Genomic DNA, 12601 nt, shown 5'->3' with positions numbered 1-12601 from the left:
CTCTATTTGGTACCCATCTGGGCCAGGCATTTTACCACTTTGCATCGTCATTATTGCGTTAATGATTTCTGTCTGTTGTAGTGGGAGTTCAGTCTCAGTCCTATGAATTGCATTGATAGAAGGAGCCTGGAGATTATCAAAAGAATGTTCCATATCAATACTGTCACTTGTTGCTTCTGACGTATATAGGTTTGAGTAATATGAGGTGAATGTTTCATTAATTTCTTCTGGGTTAATAGTTAACCCCCTATTTGGTTTCCTAATTTGTGGGATCTGTCGAGCAACCGCTTGGCACTTAAGCTGGTGTGCTAAGAGATGACCAGCCTTCTCACATGCTCATAGACAAATCCACGTGATTTTAGTAAGAGTCGTTCTGTCTTTCTAGTTGATAACAAGTTATATTGGGTTTGGAGGTCGCGCTTCCTTTTAAAGAGCTCAGGGGAAGGGGCAGTAGAGTACAGAGCATCCACTGTATCTATAGATTTAATGAGCTGATCCTGTTTAAGCCTTTGCATCTTATTGAATCTAGCCGAATATGACATAATCTCGCACCTGATTACAGCTTTCAATGTTTCCCAAAGAAACAATGGGGAAATATTATTTTTCTTATTTAATTCGATAAAGTCATCAATTTTTTTAGATATCAATACACAAAAGGCTTTATCAGCCAATAAAGTTTTGTCTAATTTCCAAGGAGAACGTTCCAAATTGTTAAGAGGAAATGTGATATCTACTAACACAGGGGCATGATCTGATTCAATTATAGTCATACAGTGCATCCGGAAAGTATACACACCCCTTCACTTTCCCCACATTTTGTTATGTTACAGCCTTATTCCAAAATTGATTAAATTCCTTTTTTTTCTCATCAATCTACATACAATACCCCATAATGACAAAGCGAAAAAGGTTTTTTAAATTTTTGCAAATTTATTAAAAATAAAAAACTTTTGAGACAGCTAGCTCTACAAGGTTAAAGTCCCAAAGTCTCACCCTGTCTTCTGATAGTCCACACTCCACCAGGATTGAGGGGTGCATTGCTGAAATATTGGCTCCCAAATCCATTACAGCTACCAGAGGGATGTCTTCAACCAGAACCTATGTTTTGATAAGCTGACCCAGACTTGCAGGTTTGTGCTGCACAAGTTTGAGGGGCTAGTGTCAGAAAGGTCTCTGCTGCTGTTAAGGATAGACCCCTTTGTATTGCTGCGATTGTATTTTTGGTACCTGCATGGCCGGGTCCCTGGGTCCAATTGGGTTGTCATCCTGTCATCACCCACATCACAGGCAGGAGTCCTCTCAGGCTCATGAACAGAGAGGGCCATTTGATTTGGCTCTGTCTTTAACCCATTCTTCTCTTGTCTGCAATTCATGTACAGCTAAGGTCAACATTATTAGCCCCCAAGGAACTATGGAACATTTCCCTAAAATTCTGCCCAATGTTTGCATCATTCATAAAACTTTACATAGCAAAACAATCATCAATGTTAAGGCATCTATTTGGTACATTTTGGAATGTAAAACAAATCTTCCGGTTTGCTTTATACCAAATGTAGTGAAAATTGAGGTGGTAAAAAATTATTAGCCCCCCATATGATTTTTTTTGGTTTCAAAACACACCTGAGCAATCTATCAGCATTGAACTTTACTTAACGGACTCCAACGAACAGGGCTAGTGGCACTTGAACACTTGATTGGGAGGGACTACTCTTAAAGAGAGACTGACATGCCCTTTCTGAACACATTTTTGAACATTGGTAGTTTGAATCATAACCGAAAACAGGTGTGGTTTTATGAATTCAAAGCTATTGGCTACTGTCTTCTTGGATCCATGTCAAACGTCACCGCGCTACTGCTACCGCTCATACCGCTCATGTCCGCCGACATGATAAGTGACTGATAAACGTCGATTAATATCACAATTCGGTGAGTATTTTGACTTCATAACTCAAAATCTGTTACAAACAACAATAACACACAGGTACGTGGATATAAAGTTTTTATTTTAGGGTTTTAAACATGAGCGGTAGCGTGGTGATGTTTGACATGGATCCAGTTCTCCACAGCTCTCATACGTAGTACGAACACACCCTATATGCAAATTGACTGGTGTCTACGTATCCACCGGCACAATGTGTCATTGGACACCATCTACAGTCAATCACAGCTCTCTCTCGAGTGGCTGCAGACACGCTGTTTTGGCCACTGAATTTCTCCATGGTCACATTCCAACTCGGAACATAGCCTATCAATAGGAATTTTCAGATTTTTATGTCTGTATCACTTTAAATTCTTGGTAAGAAGTAATTTCATCATGCCAAAAAGTAAAGAAATCAAGTCTGGAACTCAGAAAGAAGATAGTGGATGCTCACCTTAAGGGGGAAGGCTATACCGCCATTTCCAAGCGTTTCACAGTGTCTAGAACAGCTGTACGTTATATCATTGCAAAGCACAAGGAGACAAATTCTGTTAGAAACAAACCTGGGCGTGGTCAAAAGTGCAAGATTTCAAAAACTTTGGAGAGGAAAATAGTCAGAGATGTCAAGATAAATCCCCGGATCTCTGCCAAGATGGTTGTTGCTGAACTGGCCTCTTCTGGATTTGAGCTGTTTGAGCACATGGATGTTGCTTGCTTAGGCGAAGGAAGGGAAAGGCCTTCAACCCTAAAAAGACAGTTGCCACAGTTAAACATGGTGGTGGGAGCATAATGCTGTGGGGCTGTTTTGCTGCTTCAGGCGCAGGGAACTTTGTTTAGGGTGCATGGAATCATGAAGAAAGAAGATGATGTTGACATTTTGAAGGATAATGTAAAGAAATCTGCTGCCAGTCTAGCTTTAGGTCACTGCTGGGTCTTCCAGCAAGACAATGACCGGAAGCATACATCCAAGTTGGTCCAAAACTTTTTGAAGGACACCAAAATCAAGGTCCTGGAGTGGCCGTCTCAGAGCCCAGATCTCAATCCTATTGAGAATCTGTGGTGGGAGCTCAAGATTAATGTCCATGCTCGAAAACCACACAATTTGGATGAGCTGGAACAATTTGCCATGGAAGAATGGGCTAAGATCCCTCAAGCGACATGTGCCAACCTAAACTACCATAAGAGGCTGTTGTCAGTTGTGAGTCGGAAAGGTTACACTATTGACTATTAATTGTCAAAGGGCCAATAATTTTGGCCTTGTCATTTTAGTTTTTTCTTGTTTCAATTCAGTGCATCAGTAAAATATCTTAATCAAGCTTAATGGAGATTTTGTCTTTGTTCTTTTGGAAGGAATTAAACCATAAATATTTTTGGTAATGGTCACTTCCATGGAAAAGTTAAGGGTTTTGTTTGATTTCATAAAGGGGGCTAATAATTTTGACCTTAACTGTAATTACGAGTGGTCAATCCCGGGGTCAGGCATTTAAAACAGTACAGTCTATGGTGTGACGAGACTCGGGGGCTGGGTTCGGGCCTTACCGAAGACGTTGGGCCTAAAGCCGAGAGCAATTCATGAGCTTTGAATAGCAGGTCAGAAATTGACTCTACAGTAGACCCATAGAGGGCAAGTCTGTATTGGTCTGACAAATGCCGGCGTATAATCTCAATCTGTTTAGACACAGGTGGTGGCTGTTTCAAACGTTTGAACTCCCCCCACCAGGTGTGTCACAAAAGTTGGAAAGGGTTCATCAGGCCTCTGAAAGCTATCTAGAATACCTCTCCATATCATTTCCTGGTTATCCGAAGGAAGGAAGGCCTTGCGGAAAAGGTCAGAGAACTGAGTCCAGCATGACAGGTGCGATTGAATAGCTGTGAACCACTTCTTTGGCTCCTTTACCAAAAATCTTGGCATTTCCACAAATAGCTGGGTGTCAGACAGGCCACAAGCTTCCTTATAAAGGGCAACCACTTGAAGCCAATCTTCTGGTTGCATGCCGGCATCGCCATCAAACCTATCTGGGAGCAGCCGAGACTGGTGCACAGATGAGTTCAAGGTCGTCCCATTGGCATCATGTCGGGGGATTGAAAACTGTGGTGCAGGGGTAGTGGTATGAAACGTGGGCTGGGAGTGTGAAACAGATACGGGGGGGGGGGGTGTTAGCCTGTCTTTCTAAGTGTTGAAGTAAACTCTGTTCTAACTTGAAGTGATTGGCTTATTGTTGACTGTAAATGAGTTACCTGAAGATGTAAGTGTCTAACCTGAGCAGCAAGGCGCTGAACATTAGAAGACAAAACATCAGAATGATTATAATTGGTATTGTAACGATCACTATACTCCCCAAAATCCCCACCATACATCAGTGAGCCCCTATTTGCTATTTTACCGACTAGCCAAAAAAAAAACAACAAAAAACCAATGAACCACAGAGCTTAAAGATTGACCTTATGATAAATGCACATTAAAGCACTAAGTGGTCAATCAGGAATGTACACAAGGCAAAACAACATTCATATTAAACCTCTGAATGGTGGACTAAAACAACATTCATCACACTAAAAGCTTCCCGTTCTCAGACGCCACAGCTGTATGTATCGCCTCTGGGCTCCTGCAATGAATGGAAAAAAAACACGTTTTCCCTCCAGCGGTGCAGCGCGGCGCCATGGGTAAAAATGCCCGACGAAGTCCACACACGTACCGGTTATTAAACCAGCACAAGAACCCTCGGCGTGGTTCGTGGTCCTCACTACGATCCGATCCAGAACCAGCAACTCTCGGAAAAGAGCAGGCTAGCGGACGTGATTGAAGCCCCTAGCGCTAGCGGCTACTGAAAATGTTGAGTAGGCCAGTTTAAATCACCGTCGTAGCACGGACATAACAGTCGCAGGTAAAAACGCTGAATCCACCTGAACTTAAACAACAGTCCGATCTTACCCAGAGAACTAACTTCTTATATCACGACACAGCTCGGGCGCAGTTTGTAGGTATCGGGGTGATCTCCGCGGAGTCAATAGAGTGGAATTGATGCCAAACAAAAATCAGACAAAAATCTTTTATTGAGGACAGACGTTGTGATACGGGTCATGGTTTCAGCACAGGAAAGGGGATTATTACAAGACTTGGTGACGACGGCTCACATGAGCGTCTACCCATTACCACAATAAAACCGGAACCCCCCCGCAACGGAAGTATTAAGTCATCAGAATGGACGCCTACGCAGCGATAATTACAATATGCAATGCATTAATGTCTCAATTGGGTATTTATCTTGACAGAATATGGCGTTTAAAAACCGGGCGTCAACTTGACCTACCATGGTTGTTTTAAGAAGGAGTGAAATCCCGGTCGTTCTTGTGCTAGTAGTTCACAGAAACTGCTCCAAAAATGCACCACTTTCCAAACTCACGCTAACAACACAAAATCTCGGTCAACGGGCTTGGATGCCTTGATAATTCACACTACTTTACTAAGGTGATTTATTTATTATGTCTTGCTTACCTTGGTTTAGGCGCCATGCTGCATCTTCTAGTTTGATAGCCATGTGTTTCAGGAAGCCCAAAGCAATATCTATTGTAATGAAATTGGCCACAGGTGAACCAAATTATTCCTGGAGTGTTCCCTCTCGCTTCCCACTGGAGTGGTCTATTTTCCTCATCCATCTGGGGAGCGATATCAGTTCGCTTCTCCACTTCGACTCGTGCCAACTAGAAACTCTCATAAACAATGTGTTGTTGTGTAAACGTGCATACGCAGTTCACCCCATTTTTACTGTGCTGGCTTTACTGTGACGTTTAAGTTTATTTTCCATGCCACTTAATTTTTTTTCAAAGTTTGCAAAATTACCCCCGTGAGACATACAAGATATGGTACAGCCCAGGTCGCCCTGTTTTGGGAGTGTTTTGTCGAAGGAAAGGGGAAAGGCATGTCCAGAGGCAGCGAGAGAGGAGGAAGGGTAGGAGTGTGGAGGTGAGAGTCGGAACCTTGAATGGTGGCACTATGACTGGTGGAGGAGAGAACTGGCTGATATGACGGAAAAAAGAAAGGTAGGCATACTGTGTGTGCTAGAGACCAGGTGGAAGGGGAGTAAGGAAGGCCAGGAGTATTGGAGGTGGGGTCAAACTCTTCTACCATGGCGCGAATGGGAGGAGAAATGGGGTTGGGGTAATTCTGAAGGAAGAGTGTGTCAAGAGTGTGCTGGAGGTGAAGAGAGTTTCAGAGTGATGAGTATGAAGCTGGAAATCGAAGGTATATTGCTGAATGTTATCAGTGCATATGCCCCGCAAGTTGGGTGTGAGATGGAAGAGAAAGAATAATTCTGGAGTGAGTTGGATGACATGGTGGAGAGTGTACCCAAGGAGGAGAGAGTGGTGATTGGAGCGGACTTCAGTGGACATGTTGATGAAGGAAACAGAGGTGATGAGGAGGTGATGGGTAGGTATGGTGTCAATTAGAGAAATGTGGAAGGACAGATGGTGGTGGATTTTGCGAAAAGGGTGGAAATGGCTGTGGTGAATACATATTTAAGAAGAGAGAGGAACAAAGGGTGACGTACAAGAATGGGAGAGTGCACACAGGTGGACTATATCTTATGCAGAAGGTGCGATCGGAAAATGAATTTGAGACTGCAAGGTGGTGACAGGGGAGAACGTAGCTAGGCAGCATCGGATGGTGGTCTGTAGGATGACTTTGGAGACCAAAAAGAGGAAGCGAGTGAAGGCAGAGCCGAAGATCAAATGGTGGAAGTTGAAGAGGGAAGACTGTTGTGTGGCGTTCAGGGAGGAGTTAAGACAGGCGCTGGGTGGTAGTTAAGACTTGCCATATGGCTGGGCAACCACTGCAGAAATAGTGAGGGAGACAGCTAGGAAGGTACTTGGTGTGTCATCAAGACAGAGGAAGGAAGACAAGGAGACTTGGTGGTGGAATGAGGAAGTACAGCAAACAGGGAAGAGGTTGTACAGAGGAAGAGGTTGGCAAAGAAGAAGTTGTATAGTCAGAGAGATGAAGAAAGTAGACAGGAGTACAAGGAGATGCAGCGTAAAGCAAAGAGAGAGGTGGCGAGGTGAGGTGTATGGTGAGTTGTATGACAGATTAGACACTAAAGAAGGGGAAAAGGACTTGTACCAATTGGCTAAACAGAGGGACCGAGCTGGGAAGGATGTGCAGCAAGTTAGGGCAATCAAGGATAGAAATGGAAATGTGCTGACAAGCGAGGAGAGTGTGCTGACAAGGTGGAAGGAGTACTTTGAGGGGCTGATGAATGAAGAAAATGAGAGAGAGAGAGAGAGAGAGAGAGAGAGAGAGAGAGAGAGAGAGAGAGAGAGAGAGAGAGAGAGAGAGAGAGAGAGAGAAGGTTGGATGATGTGGGGATAGTGAATCAGGAAGTGCAGTGGATTAGCAAGGAGGAAGTGAGGGAAGCTATGAAGAGGATGAAGAGTAGAAAGGCAGTTGGTCCTGATGACATACCTGTGGAGGCATGGAGAGCAAATCAAATCAAATCAAATCAATTTTATTTGTATAGCCCAATATCACAAATTACAAATTTGCCTCAGTGGGCTTAACAACAACACAACGTCCTGTCCTTAGACCCTCTCATCGGATAAGGAACAACTCCCTAAAAAAACCTTTAACGGATCTAGTTGACAGAGTGAATATTGATATGTAATCCAACCGGTAACGACATCAAATAAATGATGGAAGGGGATGGGTGCCCCCCCCCCCCGAGGAACTTCTGAGTGGAGGATACATTTAAAGAGGTTGGTTCTTTGCATTGTTCATTGTTCCTAACAGTGTTGTGAGGTTTTTCATTCTATATGTTTTCTCTAAAGTCAGAGATTTCTTTTTTATCGTTAAATGCAAGAGGTCTTAAGGATAATGTAAAACGCAAGGCTACTTTTTTGTTCTGTCTTAAAGCACACTGCATGTTTTTGCAAGAAACTCATTCATGTGAAGAGGACACTACATTTTGGAAGAACCAGTGGGGAGACAAAATTTCTTTTTTTCTCATGGCAGTAATCGATCTTGGGGTGTGGCCATATGTTTTTATAGATTCCCTGGGGAGGTAGTAACATTCAAAAACGACAAGGATGGTCATTGGATTGTTGTGGTTATAATTTAGAGGGGTCATTTGCAATTTTGATTAATATCTATGTATATAATAATATTGGTCAAAACAAAATATTATTAGGCACTTTTACAGAAATTATTGCTGAATATAAGCAAATTCATGGTATAGGATTTACTTTAATAGGTGGAGATTTTAATATGGCACCTGATGAGTGGTTAGATAGATGTCAATCTTTTCATAATGATTACCATTACAACACTGTAGAAATTCATAAATGTCAATTATTTCATTGATATTTGGAGAGAAAAACCCATATAGGAGACACTTCTCTTGGATAAAACCCAATGGGAGATCAAGAACCAGAAGGATCTTTGGCTGGTGACTCCAGAAATCACAAATTCTGTGACTAACGTCACAATGTCTGCTGTTCCATTGACAGACCATTGTATAACTGAAATAGCTCTGAAACCAGATGTAATCATAAATGTTGAAAAAATTATTGGAAGTTCAATGCTGATCTGTTAAATTTAAAAGAATATGTTAAGGAAGTAAAGGCATTAATGGTGGAAATTAAAAGTGATACAGAAATAGATACTTACTGCAGGAAATGGGAATATTTTAATTATAAGGTCAGGAGTCTATCAATTAAATATAGTAAAACCAGATGTCAACAGCAAAGGGAAGATGAATATAAATTGGTTCAAGAAATTAATGAATGTTGTAAAAAGATTGAGTTATCAGGTGAAAACAAAGCAAAGATATTGAGTTTACAAGCCAGATTAGATAACTTGTTCATCCAAAGGGCATAAGGAGCTTGTGGCCCAGACCTAAATGGATAGAACAAGGGGAGAAGAACACATCTTATTTTTTTGGACTGGAAAGGAGGAGACAAGAAAGAAATACAATAAATGTTTTGATGATCAATAATAGAAAATGTTCTTATGCAAAGGTAATTTCTGACGAAATTCATCAATTCATCAATTCATCCAAATTATACTCTTCATCCTATTCAGTTGAGGATTCATTATCATTTCTTGAAAGTATTAAACATTATATTCCTAAAATTGATTTGGCATTTAAAGAAATGTGTGATTCTGAGACTAGAATGGAGGAATTGGATGAAGCTATAAAGCAAATGTCAGTAGGTAAAACTCCTGGTCAAGATGGTTTAACCTCAAACTTTTATAAATTTTTCTGGGAAGATATAAAAGAACTGTTATTTAATGCCCTAAAAGAATGTATTGAAAACAATAACTTAATGTCGACCATGAAGCAAGGTATTATTACATTGTTACCTAAACCTGGTAAGGACACAAGATTTATTGATAACCTGAGACCAATTTTGTTGAATGTGGATTACAAATTATTTACGCATATTATTAACAATCGGATGAAAATAGGTATAGGGCAGATAAGTGAAACTCAGTCGGGGTTTCTTAAAGATAGGTCTATACATAATAGCATTAGGCTGGTTCTTGATTTACTAGATTATAATTATTTGATCGAAGACAGCGGTTTCATAATGTTTTTAGATTTTTACAAAGCCTTTGATTTAGTTGAACATCAATTTATAATAAAGTCTTAGAATATTTTGTTTTTGGTCCAAAATTTATAAAGATGATTAATATGATATATAATGACATTAATAGTTCAGTTTCTTTCCCTAAAGGAACATCTAAAAGATTTGAGGTTAAATGAGGGATTCGACAGGGTCGTTCTTGCTCCCCTTTATTATTTATTTTAGTTGCAGAATTATTGGCTATTTTTTATAAAAAAAAGAATAGTCCAGACATTGAGCCTTTAAATTTGCTAGGCAATCATCTGGTCATAACTCAGCTGGCAGGTGATACTACCATCTTCCTCAAGAGGTCAGATCAGATCCCTCTGGTAATCAAGAAGATAGATGAGTTTTCTAAAGCATCTGGACTACACTTTCAATTCAATGTGAACTAATTGCTGTACATGATCATCCACTAATAGATTTGTATGATATTCCAGTAAAAATGAAGTAAAATACTTAGGAGTGGTTATAACTAAAGATTGTAAAGCTAGAGAAGAACTAAATATTGAGACTGTTATAATAAAAAAGTAAATCTATACTCAATTCTTGGTTACAGAGGGATTTAGCAATCTCTGGATGTATTTTGATTACTAAAATTGAAACATTATCTAGAATTATGTATCCAGTTTTTTCATTAGCAATTCCTAACAATTTAATTAAATCAGTTAATCAAACAAATTTCAACTTTATTTGGAAAAACAAACATCATTATATTAGAAAAGGGATGTGGTAAAATTGTTAGAAGAGGGGGGCTTAAATGTGATTGACTATGAGGCAATGAATGGAATGATAAAACTAAAATGGTTACAGCAGTTCATACAAAATAATAATGGATGCTGGTTTAATATTCCTTCTTAGATATTTAGTAAATGCGGTGGGATAGATTTTCTGTTAAGATGTGATTTCTGTATTGCTAAACTACCTATTAAGCTGTCTAGATTTCATCAGCAGGCTCTCTTATATTGGAAACTGGTTTATAAGCACAATTTCACTCCACATAGCTCTCTGATCTGGAATAACAGATGTATCTTGTTTAAAAGAAAATCTTTATGTTATTATGATTGGGTGGAGAGAGGTATTTGGTCAATTTTACATTTGATGGATTCAAGAGGAAATGTTCTAGAGTACAATGAATTTCATTGATAAATTCAATGTGACATGTACAAACCCCCCCCCCCAAAAAAACCCAATACTCAGTGGTTATCAAGGCGATCGCACAAGTAACGGTGAATATGATAAAAGGAATTTTGACTTATGACGTGTTAGCACCAAAGAGGCTTTCACTTTACATAGACAATCTCGATTTTATGGAGAAAAAAATGGACAAACAAAATTGCAAGGGGTGCCCTTACCTCTGTACTCTTTCCTCTACCATTAAAAAGAAAAATCTATTAAAAAATTATCCTAAAGAGATTATAGTCAGAATTAGAACCAGATACCTCACTCTCCCTATTTCACCAAAAGCGAAAGAAACTCATGTTAAAATGATAAATTATGTTTATCCTTGTAATGAGTTTCTGATACAAAGATTTAACATTGAAAAAACAACAACAATTGTATGGTCTGTGATTCTGTTAGCAAAAAATTAGAACATTTGTTTTTTACTTGTAAATATACTAGAGCCTTTTGGGAATTATTTCAAAATTGGATATCTGAAAAGGACTTTTATTTGCCCAATTTAGATTATAAGGAAATTAAGTTTGGAGTTATAATGGAGGATAAAAATATGGAAATGTTGTACAATAGCCTGATTATTATTGCTAAACAATTTATCCATAGTTCTAGACTTTTTAAGGCCAGGCCACTATTTTCAGTCTTCATGAATGAATTAATAAATTTGAAGAAAGCTCTGAAATGTGTTTAAACCAAACAAGCTTTGCATATTTACAAAAACATACATATATTGATTTCTGATTAGACCTCTTTCTGTCTTCTGTTTTTTATTATTATTATTTTCCTTATTTTTTATTGTTTTGTGAAAGACTGAAACATTTGTAATAGCTCAGTCTGATTTGTACCATTTGCTAATTTGTTATTGTTGTGACCAGATCTTGTTCTTTTGTTCATATAATAAAGGTGTTAAAAAAGGTTTCAGTTGTAACCTGTAGGGGGCACTACAGGATATTTGTAAAGACTCTCTGGACTCCCAGCCACAAAATCTGTCTAAACAACGTAAGAGCACATTGATACAATCATTCACAATCTAGTTTTGCAATGAATTTCAGACATTTGTTTACTAAAATATCATAAGAATAGATTATGTGAATCCATTTTTGAAGCCATGTGTATTATGCAATTGAAGTCTGGGTCACTTGAGAGACCAGACATTCAGTACCAGACATAGCCATATATTTAGGGCGAGGGCTTCTCACACTGTCAAATGGGAGTAATATAAGTGATGTTGATCCCTTTACATGATTTAAACTGTAATCAAGGTGAACATTTTGAGTTTCATGTTTTTTTTATTAAACATTTTAGTGAAGTATTACACAGATACATTCAGAAAAGCAAATAAAATGTCAAGATAATGCAATAAACATAGCCTACCACTAAAAAGTAGCCAATCAACAGTATTAAGTGATGTGGGCCAGACTCTTAGACATAAAATAAATCTGTCTGCTAGCTAATCTATATTAGCTGTCTTGAGGGATGTCTACAAATCCAATTCTATGTTCAAATATACTATTGAATATGTTTCTTACTGAAACAAGTAAAGTATATAAGCAAGTGAAAAATAACAGACATTACTAATAGACAAATAAAAAAGTGATATATGTCAGAAAGCACAAATAAAGAAATGTCATTTATCATTGTTGTGTGATCAAATATTTGTACAATCTCAATAATATCAAAGGTAACAAACATGCTTGACATTGCTAAAAATTTAACTGCATTTTAACACTTGGAATTGGCCACTATGGCAGTGTATACAAACTCTTTAAAATGCACTATTGCATTAGAGGCTATTATCACAGCATCAAATGATTTATGGGTGATGCTTAAAGGCCCAGCCCATCAGGTTTATGTGGATTATATGAAAAGGGGGAAAAAACAAAACAT

The sequence above is a fragment of the Lampris incognitus genome, chromosome 12 (genome assembly GCF_029633865.1).
Source record: "Lampris incognitus isolate fLamInc1 chromosome 12, fLamInc1.hap2, whole genome shotgun sequence".
NCBI classification, from domain to species: domain Eukaryota; kingdom Metazoa; phylum Chordata; class Actinopteri; order Lampriformes; family Lampridae; genus Lampris; species Lampris incognitus.
The sequence above is the reverse complement of the archived record's forward strand: the minus strand, read 5'-3'. Positions refer to the sequence as shown.